This window comes from Acinonyx jubatus, chromosome X (assembly GCF_027475565.1).
Source record: "Acinonyx jubatus isolate Ajub_Pintada_27869175 chromosome X, VMU_Ajub_asm_v1.0, whole genome shotgun sequence".
Classification (NCBI taxonomy): domain Eukaryota; kingdom Metazoa; phylum Chordata; class Mammalia; order Carnivora; family Felidae; genus Acinonyx; species Acinonyx jubatus.
Genome location: NC_069389.1, coordinates 74444713 through 74461179, shown reverse-complemented (window position 1 = coordinate 74461179; position 16467 = coordinate 74444713). Strand labels below are relative to the sequence as shown.

Genomic DNA, 16467 nt, shown 5'->3' with positions numbered 1-16467 from the left:
TGATAACAATAAAAGGAAGATAGAGCAATTCACTATAGTCACTGATAAAGGACCATCAGTTAATAAAGTATAGAATGATTTTAATTATAATCATATGACCAATAAATGTTCCTCATAAAGATTAATAACTAAATTTATACTAATTGTATCTACCTAATCTTTAATAGCTTTCTGAAATGGTACATGAATATAAGATACCTATGACAGAATAGCAAATATCTATAGCAAATTTGGATAGTTTCTCTTTTTTCTTATAAAAATGAATGCTATATTATGAAACAGTGTTTGCATTTGACATGTTCCAATATATTTCAACCACTATAGGTTAGGCAGATAGCAAGATATCTGAATAACTAATTGCCATGTAAGAGATTTTTTATTTTAAATACTTTCATTCAAGCCTGAAAATCTAGTATTTGCCCTATCTTTGAAATTAGGCAGTTCTGAGCACATAGAAGCCAGCACACAGAGAGCCTGAGACAACATTTTAATCATGTACATTTGCCACACTCAATCTTTTTGTGAAGGACCCCGTCTGTAGGTAATTTTCCCCTCTTCTGAGATTTAAACCTATTTCTTCTTGCTCTGTCCTCAGTGGGAACTGAAAATAACTGGTCACTGTCGTCTGTATAACCACCTCTCACAGAGTGAAAGGTCCCTTCTCAATGTGTCCTGTTCTTTAAACTAAACAATTTTAGTAAATTTAGCCTCTCCACACAGATCTTACTTTTCAGATTTTTTTTTGAAAAGGTAAGAATCCACTCAAAGTTCTCATTACAAAGTCTCCCCTCTTCTACTAGAAAAGCCTAAAAACTTCTTTGTTTTGCATACAAGGCTCTCTGAGAGCTGTCCCTTGCCTACCTTTCTAATATGTCCCCTGCTGCTTTTTGAGGCATGCCCATCTCTTTGTTCTGATTACAAATGCATGAACATACCATTTGACGTCATACCATTATGCTTTTCCACATATTGTTCTCTCTAGATGCCCCCTCCTTCTCCCTTCTTTTTTATGGCAGGTGAATACCTACTCATATTTCAAGACTATTCAACTATCAACTTCTGTTTGAAGACTTTTCTATCTTAGGAATAGTTAATGCCTTTTTTTGGAGCCATTTTCCTTCACTATAAACATTTTAACACACTAGTTTTTTTTTTCCAATCAATATGAGCTCTTTCAAGGTTAGAGACCCTCCCTGTTTTCTTAATTTTTATCCAAAGTACCTAGGAGAATGCTAAAGCATACTAGGTAGGCAATATACGTTTCTGAATGAAGATTTTTCCCCACATAAGTTCTCACTTGTGTGGATTATAAGAGTAATACTTCTAAATTAAACTCTATTCGTATGTGTGTGTGTGTATGTGTGTGTGTGTGTGTGTGTGTGTGTGAGTGTACACACACACCCATACATATACAGAAAGGTTGATTACAAAGCCCAGACTTTTCCAGGACATCATATTTGTTGAGAGTTAGGTGGGAGTGAGTGCCAGAATAAAGTTATCTTGTGTCTCTTAGGAATGGAGCACCATGTGGTTGTAAGGGTAAGCAAGTTAGAAGCAAAGCAAATATAAATGTAGAAGTACACCCAGTGATCCACTGTGGGCTATGGATTGTGCTGAACAATAAAGATCAGAGACAAATGATGCATGGTACCTTTGAAGTCTCAGGGAGCTCAGAACTTTGGAAAAAACACAAAATTGTACAGAAAAGAGAAGATATAGGAGAGTAACTTGGTGGCAAATATTAAGGACTGCTAAAAGTAAAATAACTAGGATATACGTAAAAAAAAGGTGAAGAAAACAAATTCAACACACATTGTGAAGACAAACAGGATTAAGTCAGTGAAAAAGAATATTTGGAATGAGGGAAAGGGAAAAATCAAGTTTTAAACTCGTGATTAAATTAATGAGTGATCATGTTGGTGGCAAAGAAAGTGATGACTCTCAAATGGGCTCACTTTAGGAAGGAGGTGGTAGCTCATCTTTTATACGTAAGTGGTAGCTATGTAGAGATAATGTATGAGAAGGTAGAATGGCATTCCACTTTCTCTGCTTCATTTTATCCTATATGATTCAACCTATGCATGCTTCTTGAAAATGAATATGAGCATGCTACTCTCTTCCTTCAATGAATCCAATGGTTCTTTACAACTTATATAATAAAGTTCAAATTTCTAATCAGAATAGTTACTGAGCACAGACTTTGGATTCAGACAGAAATGGGTTTGAACCTTGACACTACCATTCAATAGCTGTATGACCTTGGGGAAGTTACTTAGACATTTTATGTCTCAGCTTTTTTGTCTATAAAATAGTCATTAGATAAGTACCTATGATCAAAGAATTACAGAATTAAGATAATGTATTATCATGACCATGATCATTATCCAGATTAAAAGTGAGGAGAGTCTACTTTAGCTTTTCATCTTCACAAAGAGTAAGTTATTACCACAACCTGAAAGGCCCTCAGTGATCCGGCCCCATTACCACAGTGATTGTGTCTCTAGCTATTATCTGTTAGTATCCCCTTCAACCATGCTTGCTTCCTACCTCTTTGAAATCACCACACGTGTCTTACTCAGAGCCTTTGCTAGTGCTGAGTGGAAGCTTTCACTTTTACTTTTAGCATGGCTAGCTCCTTCCCTTCTTTTAAGACCTATACTCAAAAGTTACTTTCTCATTCTAAACAAAAACTTGCAATCCACTCTCCCTTACTTCCTCTTACGTCCTCCCACCTTTACTTTTCTCCATAGCACTGATCTCAAATATATTATATTTTCTATTTACTTATTTAGTCTCAAATATGCCATATACTCCATTTACTTATTTACTCATTCTTATTGCTCTCCACTAGAACATCATCTACACAAGTACGGGGATTTGTTGATCTGCTCTGTTCACATTTACATACATACCATCTAGAACAATAGCTCACACATAATAGGCACTTAATACATATTTGTTGAATTATGAATGGGTGAAGATTTCTATCCATTTGCTTCAGTTATTCATGACCTTAGTTCTTCAGGACCTTAGATGTTCTTCTTCTTTCATCAAATGGTAGTATGATCATTTAAGGGTAAAAGGAACCAACATCTGTTACCCATCTATCAGGTGCCTATGGGCCAGAGACTTTGAGAAGTGCTTTATATGCATCACCTTTGTGTGTGTAGTCAATTTAAATATGTACTGCGACTTAGAAGATAGCAGCAGAGTAGGAGGATGCTAGGCTGCCTCATCTCATGAATGGAACAAGATAACTATCAAACCATCCTAAATACCCCAGGAATTGATCTGAGGATTGAGAGAACAAACTCCACAACTAAAAGCAGAGAAGATGTCACATCGAAGGAGGTAGTAGGTGCAGAGACTCAGTTCTCAGGAGAGAAACAGAGCATGGCCACTGCAGTGAGGAGAGAGAGCCATGGTGACAGAAAGGACCAGAGACAGACTAACATATAAGTTAATTCACGGGGAAAACAAATCCGCATAGAAATTGGATTGGAAAATGAAAGGCACTGAGTTTCATAACTTCTGGCAAAAAGAAGGATTTAAAGCCTGGAATTTTAAAGGTCAGTGGGCTTCACTGGGATAGAGCTGAGAGGGCGCTGAGCTGCTTTCAGAGGGAGGGCAGGCAAACAACCAGTGGGCACAGAGCAGGGAAACAATGATCTGAAGAGTGCCTGAGGATCAAGGTACGGAGGTGATTTGCTTATCTCAGAGATCCATCCTGGAGAGACCCTCCAGGAACAAGGAACCAGTAATTGCCATTTCTCTCCCTTGCCCCACAGCATAAGTACAGAGCCCTCTGTGAGGACGAGCACAGCACCAACACTCTCTCTGTAACTTGCTTACACCAAGCCTTACCACCCCCCGACTGCACTCCAGTAGAACTGCCTTTATCTTTTTTTAGAAGTTCATTTATTCTTTTTTTTTAAATATAAAATTTATTGTCAAACTGGTTTCCATACAACACCCACTGCTCATTCCAACAGGTGCCCTCCTCAATACCCATCACCCACCCACCTCTCCCTCCGAAACCCCATCAACCCTCAGTTTGTTCTCATGTTTTAAGAGTCTCTTATGGTTTGGCTCCTTCCCCTCTAACTTTTCTTTTTTGTTGTTTTTTACTTCCCCTCCCCCATGGTCTTCTGTTAAGTTTCTCGGGATCCACATATGAAAAAACATATGGTATCTGTCTTTCTCTGTATGACTTATTTCAATTAGCATAACAATCTCCAGTTCCATTCACGTGGCTACAAAAGGCCAGATTTCATCCTTTCTCATTGCCACGTAGTATTCCATTGTATATATAAACTACAATTTCTTTATCTATTCGCCAGTTGATGGACATTTATGCTCTTTCCATAATTTGGTTATTATTGAAAGTACTGCTATAAATAAGGGGGTACAAGTGCCCCTATGCATCAGCACTCCTCTATCCCTTGGGTAAATTCCTAGCAGTGCTATTGCTGGATCATAGGGTAGATCTATTTTTCATTTTTTGAGGAACCTCCACACTGTTTTCCAGAGCAGCTGCACCAGTTTGCATTCCCACCAACAGTGCAAGACGGTTCCCGTTTCTCCACATCCTCGCCAGCATCTATAGTCTCCTGATTTGCTCATTTTAGCCAATCTGACTGGCGTGAGGTGATATCTGAGTGTGGTTTTGATTTGTATTTCCCTGATGAGGAGCGACGTTGAGCATGTTTTCATGTGCTTGTCGGCCATATGGATGTCTTCTTTAGAGAAGGGTCTATTCATCTTTTCTGCCCATTTCTTCACTGGATTATTTGATTTTTGGGCGTGGAGTTTGCTGAGCTCTTTATAGATTCTGGATACTAGCCCTTTGTCCGATATGTCATTTGCAAATATCTTTTCCCACTCCGTTGGTTGCCTTTTAGTTTTGTTGGTTGTTTCCTTTGTAGTGAAGAAGCATTTTATCTTCATGAAATCCAAATAGTTCATTGGTGCTTTTAATTCCCTTGCCTTTCGGGATGTGTCAAGTAAGAAATTACTACGGCTGAGGTCAGAGAGGTCTTTACCTGCTTTTTCCTCTAGGGTTTGGATGGTTTCCTGTCTCACATTCAGGTCCTTTTTCCATTTTGAGTTTATTTTTGTGAATGGTGTGAGAAAGTGGTCTAGTTTCAACCTTCTGCATGTTTCTGTCCAGTTCTCCCAGCACCATTTGTTAAAGAGACTGTCTTTTTTCCATTGGATGTTCTTTCCTGCTTTGTCAAAGATGAGTTGGCCATACGTTTGTGGGTCTAGTTCTGGGGTTTCTATTCTATTCCATTGGTCTATGTGTCAGTTTTTGTGCCAATACCAAGCTGTCTTCATGATGACAGCTTTGGATTAGAGGCTAAAATCTGGGATTGTGATGCCTCCTGCTTTGGTCTTCTTCTTCAAAATTACTTTGGCTATTCGGGGCCTTTTGTGGTTCCACACAAATTTTACGATTGCTTGTTCTAGCTTTGAGAAGAATGCTGGTGCAATTTTGATTGGGATTGCATTGAATGTGTAGACAGCTTTGGGTAGTATTGATATTTTGACAATATTTATTCTTCCAATCCATGAGCACGGAATGTTTTTCCATTTCTTTATATCTTCTTCAATTACCTTCATAAGCTTTCTATACTTTTCAGCATACACATCTTTTACATCTTTGGTTAGGTTTATTCCTAGGTATTTTATGATCCTTGGTGCAATTGTGAATGAGATCAGTGTCTTTATTTGTCTTTCTGTTGCTTCATTATTAGTGTATAAGAATGCAACTGATTTCTGTACATTGATTTTGTACCCTGCGATTTTGCTGAATTCATGCATCAGTTCTAGCGGATTTTTGGTGGAGTCTATCAGGTTTTCCATGTATAATATCAACTCATCTGCAAAAAGTGAAAGCTTGACTTCATCGTTGCCAATTTTGATGCCTTTGATTTATTTTTCTTGTCTGATTGCTGATGCTACACCTTCCAACACTATGTGAAACAACAGTGGTGAGAGTGGACATCCCTGTCATGTTCCTGATGTCAGGGAGAAAGCTCTCAGTTTTTTGCCATTTAAGATAATATTAGCTGTGGGATTTTCATAAATGGCTTTAATGATGCTTCTGTGTGTTCCTCCCATCCGGCCTTTCTCGAGAGTTTTTATTCAGAAAGGATGCTGAATTTTGTCAAATGCATTTTCTGCATCGATTGACAGGATCTTATGGTTCTTACCTTTACATTTATTAATGTGATGTATTACATTGAATGATTCGTGAATGTTGAACCAGCCCTGCCGCCCAGGAATGAATCCCACTTGATCATAGTGAATAATTCTTTTTATACGCTGTTGAATTGGATTTGCTAGTATCTTGTTGAGAATTTTTGCATCCATATTCATCAGGGATATTGGCCTGTAGTTCTCTTTTTTTGCTGGGTGTCACCCTGGTTTGGGAATCAAAGGAATGCTGGCTTGAGAAGGATAGGTATTATCTATGCTTTAAACGTCTGGTAGAATTCCTCAGGGAAGCCATCTGGTCCTGGATTCTTATTTGTTGGGAGATTTTTGATAACTGATTCAATTTCCTCACTGGTTATGGGTCTGTTCAAGCTTTCTATTTCTTTCTGTTTGAGTTTTGGAAGAGTGGGGTGCTTAAGAATTTGTCCATTTATTACACGTTGTCCAGTTGTTTGGCATATAATTTTTCATAGTATTCCCTGAGAATTGATTGTATTTCTGATGGATTGGTTTTAATAATTCCATTTTCACTCATGATTTTATCTATTTGGGTCATCTCCCTTTTCTTCTTGAGAAGCCTGGCTAGAGGTTTGTCAATTTTGTTTATTTTTTCAAAAAACCAACTCTTGGTTTCATTGATCTGCTCTACAGTATTTTAGATTCTATATTGTTTATTTCTGCTCTGATCTTTATTTTTTCTCTTCTTCTGCTGGGTGTTGGGTGTGTTTGCTGTTCTACTTCTATTTCCTTTAGGTGTCCTGTTAGATTTTGTATTTGGGATTTTTCTTGTTTCTTGAGATAGGCCTGGATGGCAATGTATTTTCCCCTCCGACTGCCTTTGCTGCATCCCGAAGCATTTGGATTGTTGTATTTTCATTTTCATTTGTTGCCATATATTTTTAAATTTCTTCTCTAATTTCCTGGTTGACCCATTCATTCTATAGTAGGGTGTTCTTTAACCTCCATGCTTTTGGAGGTTTTCCAGACTTTTTCCTCTGGTTGATTTCACATTTCATAGCATTGTGGTCTGAAAGTGTACATGGTATGATCTCAATTCTTTTATACCTATTAAGGGCTGTTTTGTGACCCAGTATGTGATCTATCTTGGAGAATGTTCCATGTGCACTCAAGAAGAAAGTATATTCTGTTGCTTTGGGATGCTGAGTTCTAAATATATCTGTCAAGTCCATCTGATCCAATGTATCATTCAGGGCCCTTGTTTCTTTTTGATCCTGTGTCTAGTTGATCTATCCATTGTTGTAACTGGAGTATTAAAGTCCCCTGCCATGACCCCATTCTTACCAATAAGGTTGCTTATGTTTATGACTAATTGTTTTATATACTTGGGGGCTCTCGTATTCGGCGCATAGACATTTATAATTGTTAGCTCTTCCTGATGGATAGATCCTGTGATTATTATATAATGTCCTTCTTCATCTCTTGTTACAGGCTTTAATTTAAAGTCTAGTTTGATATAAGTATGACTACTCCAGCTTTCTTTTGACTTCCAGTGGCATGATAAATAGTTCTCCATCCCCTCACTCTCAATCTGAAGGTGTCCTCAGGTCTAAAATGAGTCTCTTGTAGACAGCAAATAGATGGGTCTTGTTTTCTTATCCATTCTGATACCCTATGTCTTTTGGTTGGCGCATTTAGTCCATTTACATTCAGTGTTATTATAGAAAGTTATGGGTTTAGAGTCATTGTGATGTCCGTAGGTTTCATGCTTGTAGCGATGTCTCTGGTACTTTGTCTCACAGGATCCCCCTTAGGATGTCTCCTAGGGCTGTTTTAGTGGTGACGAAAAAATATGGAAAGCTTCACGAATTTGCGTGTCATCCTCGTGCAGGGGCCATGCTAATCTTCTCTGTATCATTCCAATTTTAGTATATGTGCTGCCGAAGCGAGCACTGGATTGTTGTATTTTCATTTTCATTTGTTGCCATATATTTTTTAATTTCTTCTCTAATTGCCTGGCTGACTCATTCATTCTTTAGTATGGTGTTCTTTAGCCTCCATGCTTTTAGAGCTTTTCCAGACTTTTTCCTCTGGTTGATTTCACATTTCATAGCATTGTCATCTGAAAGTGTGCATGGTATGATCTCAATTCTTTTATACCTATTAAGGGCTGTTTTGTGACCCAGTATGTGATCTATCTTGCAGAATGTTCCATGTGCACCCAAGAAGACAGTATATTCTGTTGCTTTGGGATGCTGAGTTCTAAATATATCTGTCAAGTCCATATGATCCAATGTATCATTTAGAGCCCTTGTTTCTTTATTGATTCTCTGTCTAGATGATCTATCCATTTCTGTAAGTGGAGTTAAAGTCCCCTGCAATTACCACATTCTTATCAATAATGTTGCTTATGTTTGTGATTAAATGTTTTATATATTTGGGGGCTCCTGTATTCGGTGCATAGACATTTATAATTGTTAGCTCTTCCTGATGGATAGGCCCTGTAATTATTATATAATGCCCTTCTTCATCTCTTGTCACAGCCTTCAATTTAAAGTCTAGTTTGTCTGACATAAGTATGGCTACTCCAGCTTTCTTTTCCCTTCCAGTAGTTTCATAGACAGTTCTCCATCCCCTCACTTTCAATCTGAAGGTGGACTCAGGTCTAAAATGAGTCTCTTGTAGACAGCAAATAGATGGGTGTTGTTTTCTTATCCATTCTGATACCCTATGTCTTTTGGTTGGCGCATTTAGTCCATTTACGTTCAGTGTTATTAAAGAAAGATATGGGTTTAGAGTCATTGTGATGTCTGTAGGTTTCATGCTTGTAGTGATGTCTCTGGTACTTTGTGGTCCTTGCATCATTTCACTCACAGAATCCTCCTTAGGATCTGTTGTAGGGCTGGTTTAGTGGTGATCAATTCCTTCAGGTTTTGTTTGTTTGGGAAGACCTTTATTTCACCTGTTCTGAATGACAGACTTGCTGGATAAAGGATCCTCGGCTGCATAATTTTTCTGTTCATCACATTGAAGATTTCCTGCCATCCCTTTCTGTGCTGCCAAGTTTCAGTAGATAGGTCTGCTATTAACCTTATGTGTCTACCTTTGTATGTTAAGGCCCGTTTATCCCTAGCTGCTTTCAGAATTCTCTCTATATCCTTGTATTTTGCAAGTTCCACTATGATATGTCATGCAGAAAATCGATTCAAGTTACGTCTGAAGGGAGTCCTCTGTGCCTCTTGGATTTAGATGCCTTTTTCCTTCCCCAGGTCAGGTAAGTTCTCAGCAATAATTTTTCACGTACACCTTCAGCCCCTTTCTCTCTCTCTCTTCCTCTTCAGCAATTCCTATGATACAGATATTGTTCCATTTGATTCCATCAATTAGTTCTCTAATTCTCCCCTCACAATCCTGGATATTTTTTTCTCTCTTTTTCTCAGCTTCCTCTTTTTCCATAATTTTATCTTCTAATTCACCTATTCTCCCTTCTGCCTCTTCAATCTGTGCCGTGGCTGCCTCCATTTTATTTTGCACCTCACTGATAGCATTTTTTAGCTCCTCATGACTATTTCTTTCTCCCTTGATCTCTGTAGCAATATAGTCTCTTCTGTCCTCTATGCTTTTCTCAAACCCAGCGATTAATTTTATGACTATTATTCTAAATTCTTGTTCTGTTATATTGTTTAATCTTTTTTGATCAATTTGTTAGCTGTCACTACTTCATGGAATTTCTTTTGAGGAGAATTCTTCTGTTTCATCATTTTCGACAGTCCTGGGGTGGCTCCAAACTTCAGGGCACTTCCCCTGTGCTGTCTGGAGTAACTTGTATTGGTGGGCGGGTTCACAGTCAGACCCAATGTCTGCCCCAACCCACCACTGGGGCCACAGTCAGACTGGTGTGTTCCTTATCTTCCCCTCTCCCAGGGGCTGGACTCACTGTGGAGTGGTGTGGCCCCTCTGTGAGCTACTTGTACACTGCCAGGCTGTGGTGTTGCTTTTATTGGATCTGGCATATTAGCCGGGGTGGATCTGCAAGGTGTACAGGTGCGGGAGGGGCAGGCTTAGCTTCCTTTGCTGTAGGTGGTCCCCTGCGGGAGGGGCCCTGCAGCACCAGGAGTGAGACAGACCAGTCAAAGGGATGGATTCACAGAAGCACACAATTGGGTGTTTGCATGGTGCACGCAAGTTCGGTGACAGGAACTGGTTCCCTTAGGGATTTTGGCTGGGGGATGGGAGAGGGATATGGTGCTTGCCAGCGCCTTTGTTCCCCGCCAAGTTGAGCTTTGTCTTCCGGGGCTCAGAAACTCTCCCTCCCGCTGTCTTCTTGCTTTCCCCGCTGAGAGCAGAGCTGTTGACTTTTAACATTCCAGATGTTCAGTCCTGCTGGCTGTCAGAACTCGCACAGTCCGGCTCCTCCACTTTTGTAAGCCAGACTGCAGGGCTCTGCCTTGCAGGGCAGGCTGCCCCCCCCCCCAGCGCCCTGGGCTCCCTCCTGCCAGTCCATGTAGCATACCCCCGCTCTCCAACCTTCCTACCTTCTTCAGTGGGTCTCTTGTCTACACTTGTCTCCGGAGAGTCTGTTCTGCTAGTGTTCTGGTGGTTTTGTGGGTTATTTAGGCAGATGTGGGTGGAATCTAAGTGATCAGCAGGATGAGGTGAGCCCACCATCCTCCTACACCGCCATCTTCCCCTCGCTCATTTAGAACTGCCTTTATCAATCATGCTTGCCTCAGTCCCCTCTTGGTGGGTCCCCTGCCCCAGAAGACCAGCTCAAACCCCTACTCACAGAGCATCTCCTGACTCAAGAGTTCTATGGAGCCTCAGTTCTCACATTGGTGTCTACAGGTTTAATTTCACAAGGAGACCAGAACGTGCCTATATTTAACTCCACCACATTCAGGCCAGGGACCAAATACTACCCACAACAGGCAAAGAGAGCCTCTGCAGACCACAGGCCCGAAGGATAAAGCAGCAAGGACAAAACAGCAGAGCACACACAGTTCACACCAGAGACACTCCCAGAAGTGCCAGGCCCTGGGGAATATGGGACAACAAACTGCAGGGCACTATAGGACCTCTTCTTTATAAAGCCACTACCCTCAACAACACGAGACAGAGCTGACATTCCTAACATACAGAAAAAATCACAGAGACTGAAACAAAATGAGAAGACAGAGAAATTTATCCCAGATGAAAGAACAAGAAAAAAGTCATGGCCAGAGATCTAAGTAAAACAGATATAAGTACCATGCCTGATAGAGTATTTAAAGCAATGGTAATAAGGATATTCTTGCTGGACTGAGAGGAAATCAGTGAGACCCTTAACATAGAGATAAGAAAAAACACAACCAGAGATTAAGTGTGCAATAAATGAGATTAGAAATACCATTGATGCAGAGTGCCTTGGTGGCTCACTCAGTTATGTGTCTGACTCTTGATTTCGGCTCAGGTCACCATCTCACAGTCATGGGATTGAACTCTATGTAAGGCCCCGTGCTAGGCATGCAGCCTGCTTGAGATTCTCTCCTTCCCTCTCTCTATGCCCCTCCCCACATGCAGTCACTCTAAATAGATAGATAGATAGATAGGAAGGAAGGAAGGAAGGAAGGAAGGAAGGAAGGAAGGAAGGAAGGAAGGAACACCCTGCATGCAATGAATAGCAGGCTGGAAGAAGCAGAAGAACAAATTAATGATACACCAGACAGAGAAATGAAAAGTAATCAAGATGAAAAAAAGAGAGAAAAAAAGAATTCTGCAAAATGAAAACAGACTTAGGGCACTCAGTGACTCCATCAAACATAATAACATTTGTATTATAGGAGTCCCAGAAGAAGAAGAGAAGAGAAAAGGGGGTAGAATTTTTATTTGAAGAAATAGTAGCTGAAAACTTCCTAATTTGGGAAAGGAAACAAGTATCCAGATCCAGGAGGCACAAAAAGCTCCACCAAAACCAACAAAAGCAGAGCCACACCAACAAATATGGTAATTAAATAGGCAAACTATAGTGATATGGAAAAAAAAATGTTTGCCTTTTAATGCCAGTTAGTTAACATAATGTTATATTAGTTTCAGGAATACAATTTAGCAATTCAACAGTTCTATACATCACATGATACACATCAGAAGTGCACTCCTTAATCCCTATCACCTATTTAACCCATACCCCCACCCACCTCCTCTCTGGTAACCAACAATCTGTTGTCTATAAGAGTGTGGGGGTGCCTGGATGGTTCTGTTGGTTAAGGTCTGACTCTTGATTCCAGCTGAGGTCATGACCTCATGGTTCCTGAGACCAAGCCCCAAGATGGGCTCTGCACTGTCAGTGCAGAGTTTGCTTGGGATTCTCTCTCTCTCTCTCTCTCTCTCTCTCTCTCTCTCTCTCTCTCATAAATAAATAAACTTAAAAAAAAAGAGAGTACATATCTTGGTTTGTCTGTTTTTCCCTTTGCTCATTTGTTTTCTTTAATTCTGCATATGAGTTAAATCATATGATGTTTCTCTTTCTGATTTATTTCGATTGGCATTCTACTCTCTAGTTCCATCTATGTCTTTGCAAATCACAAGATTTCATTCCTTTTTTATTGCTGAATAATATGCCATTATATACACACACATACACCACATCTTCTTTATCTATTCATCAATTGATGAATAGCCATACTTTGGCTATTGTAATTAATGCTGCAATAAACATAGAGGTTGCATGTATCCCTTTTGAACTAAAATTTTTATATTTTTTAAGTAAATACCCAGTTGTGCAATTACTGGATCATAGGGTAGTTTTATTTTTAATTTTTGAAGGAACCTCCATATTGTTATCCACAGTGGCTGCACCAGTTTGCATTCGTGCCAACAGTGCAGGAGAGTTCCTTTTTCTATACATCCTCCCCAACACTTGTTGCTTCTTTTCTTCTTTTTTTTTTTATTACTTTAGCCATTCTGACAGTATCAGGTGATATCTCATTGTATTTTCATTTGCATTTCCCTGATGAAGAGTGATAGTGAACATCTTTTCATGTCTCTGTTGGCCATCTGGGTATCTTCTTTGGAGAAATGTCTGTTCATGTCTTCTGTCAATTTTTTAATCAGGTTGTTTTTTTGGGGTTTTGAGCTATATCAGTTTTTGTATATTTTGAATACTAACCTTTTATTGCATACATAATTTGGAAATATCTTCTCCTATTCAGTAGATTATCTTTTAGTTTTGATGATTATTTCCTTTGGTGTGCAAATTTACTTTTATTTTGATGTAATCCCAATAGTTTATTTTTGTTTTTGGTTCCCATGTCTTAGGAGACATCTAGAAAAATGCTTCTACAGTTGATGCCAGATAAATGACTGCTTGTGCTCTCTTCAAGGATTTGTATGATTTCTTATCTCACATTTAGGTCCTTAATCCATTTTAAGTTTACCTTTGTGTATGGTAAAAGGAAGTGGTCTAGTTTCTTTCTTTTGCATGTAGCTGTCCAGTTATCACAACACCATTTGTTGAAGATTCTATATTTTTGCCCCTGTATATTTATTTCTCCCTTGTTAAACATTAATTTGACCATATCATTATAGATTTACTTCTGGCTTTTTTCTTCTGTTGCATTGAATTATGTGTCTATTTTTTGTCAGTACCACACTGTTTTAATTATTACCACTTTATAAATTAACTTGAAATCTTGAATTGTGATACTTCCAGTTTTTTGTTGTTGACTTTTGAATTTTTATTTATTTATATTGAGAGAGTGGGAGAGAGAGAGAGAGAGAGAGAGGGAGAGAGAGAGACAGCATGTGTACACAAGCAGGGGGGGGTAGAAAGAGAGGGAGAGAGAGAATCCGAAGCAGGCTCTGTGCTGTTAGCACAGACCCTCATGTCGGGCTAAATCTCACAAACCATAAGATCATGACCTGAGCCAAATACAAGAGTCAAACACTTAACTGACTGAGCCACCCAGGCTCCCCTGTTTTTCCTATTTGAGTTTGCTTTGGATATCCAAGGTCTTTTGTGGTACCACACAATTTATTTTTAATCTCAAAGCAATTCAATTAGTTATTAATATACCACTTAATAAATAAGGGACTAGGTTTAGAGTGCTTAAGTAGCTTCACTTAGGTCACATGGCTAATAAGAGCAGATAACAGAACACAGCATGATGACTTATGAACAGTGGGTGTTTAATATATACTAGACTGAATTGTCATGGGTGATGAGGAAGGTGTTATGGAAGGAGCAGGAATACAGGGAAGGGTCATTCATGGAGAGTGGTGGTAATGAGCCTTTCTCCACTGCCCTGAACAGAATTAATAAATTCTGTTTTTTGTTTCCTGGAGTAATTTATACACACTTTAGTTATAGCATTTATTCCAAAATATATACGTCTGTTTACATAATCAGTGTCACCTACCAAATTGTGTACTCCTTAAAAATCAAGGCTATATCAATATTGTTCAGTAAATGTTTGTTGAATGAATAAATGCTATAGACAGACCAAAAATACTTAGGACTGAATTGATGATTAGAGACATCTTTGGTGAATTTCAAGCACAGTTTCAGTATAGTTCTGGGGTACAAAATTAAAAATAATGGATAGTCAGAAAGAGGAAGCAATGTGTAAGGTAATTTATTCAAAATATTGACTATGGATGATATCTAGATAATAGTTAGAAAAGGCAGCAGAGGAAGCAGCTGGAAAATGGTGAAGCTAGTGACATAATTTTTTACAATTACTTGTTCCAAATTACTTCAGAATATTAGGCCTGAAGATATCCGGCAATCCAAGAAATGAGAATTTAAAATAATGAGTATGGAGCATGGATGGGCATAACTACTTTACTGGTTGTCAAACCATGGTCCCTGAAAAGCAGTATCAGCATCATGTGGGAACTTGTTAGAAATACACATTTTGGGGCTGTACACCAAATTGACTAAATCAGAAACTCTGAGGGTGGTGCCCATCAAACTTTGTTTTAACATAGTGACATCACCTCACATATGTCAGAATGGTTAAAATCAAAAACACACAAAACAAGTGTTGCCAAGGATGTAGAAAAAGAGAACCCTCATGCACTGCTGGTGGGAATGCAAACTGGTGCAGCCACTGTGGAAAATAGCATGGAGGTTCCCTTCAAAAATTAAAAATCAAACTACCCTATGATCCAGGAATCGCGCTATTGGGTATTTACCTCAAAAATGAAAACACTAATTCAAAGGGATACGTGAACTCCTATGTTTATTGCACCATTAATTACAATAGCTGAACTATGTAAGCAGCCTGAGTGTGCACTGATAGATAAATGAGTAAAGAAGAAGTGGCATGTACGTGTATGTACACACACACACACACACACACACACACAGAGGAATATTCAGCCATAAAAAAGAATGAAATCTTACCATTTGTAAGAACACAGATGAGTCTAGAAAGTATAATGATAAGTGAAATAAGTCAGTCAGAGAAAGAAAAATACCATATTATCTCACTCCTATGTGGAAATTAAGAAAGAAAACAAACGAGTAAAGAAAAAAGAGAGAGACAAACCAAGGGATAGACTCTTAACTAAAGAGAACAAACTGATGGTTACCAGAAGGGAGGTGGTTTGGGAATAGGGGAAATAGGGAATAGGGATTAAAGAGTACATTTATCATGATGAAAAATAAAATGATATAAAGAATTAAATGCAAATTAATTAATGGAGAATAAAAGATTAAATCTTAAAATAAGTAAGAAGAAAAGTGAGATAAGCTAGGCATCTTCAGGGCCAGGCTGGTTTGCCAGGGTACCCTGCCTGTACCCTTGGGCCACTGACAGCTTGGACTTCAGTCCAGTGGCCCAGCACCATCTTTGCTGGCCTTACTCTCACCTGGACCAGGGATATGAGAACTAAATCCAGGAGACCCTGCCATCCTGAGTGATCTTTTATCTACACAGAAATGTTTGCTCTGCCAAAGAGACTAAAAGGAATACCAGCAAGACATAAGATCTTTTCTTAGCTCCTGAATGACTGGCTTTTCAGGAAACCAAACTTCTGAATAGGACTAGAGGGGATTTCGATTCATTTTGCCTGTTTACAGGCAGGGTCAGTCTTACATGAGAACTCTGTACTTTTAAGGCTCAGGGGAGGCCCCTGTCCAAAAATCTCTTCCAAACCTATTTGATCATGCTTGAAAATCCATCCATTAGAGATTTCCTTGACACAAGCCAAATGCAGGTTTTGTCTTCTGTATAATGGCACAAATCACACATATAAATTCAAATCTGTCACCTCAGTGTGAATAGAATTAATTGGTCCTTTCCTGAGAAT

The 16467-nt window shown here is 39.0% G+C and overlaps 1 protein-coding gene and 1 non-coding gene across 9 annotated transcripts in view; both read right to left on the bottom strand.

The window, feature by feature from the left end:
* DIAPH2 (diaphanous related formin 2) overlaps window positions 1-16467 on the bottom strand; it is a 971442-nt gene that overhangs the window by 464861 nt on the left and 490114 nt on the right. The gene's annotated exons all lie outside the window — the stretch shown is intronic.
* On the bottom strand, window positions 8024-8130 carry LOC113597460 (U6 spliceosomal RNA). The gene has a single exon (XR_003418224.1). It is a non-coding gene; the product is annotated as a U6 spliceosomal RNA (small nuclear RNA).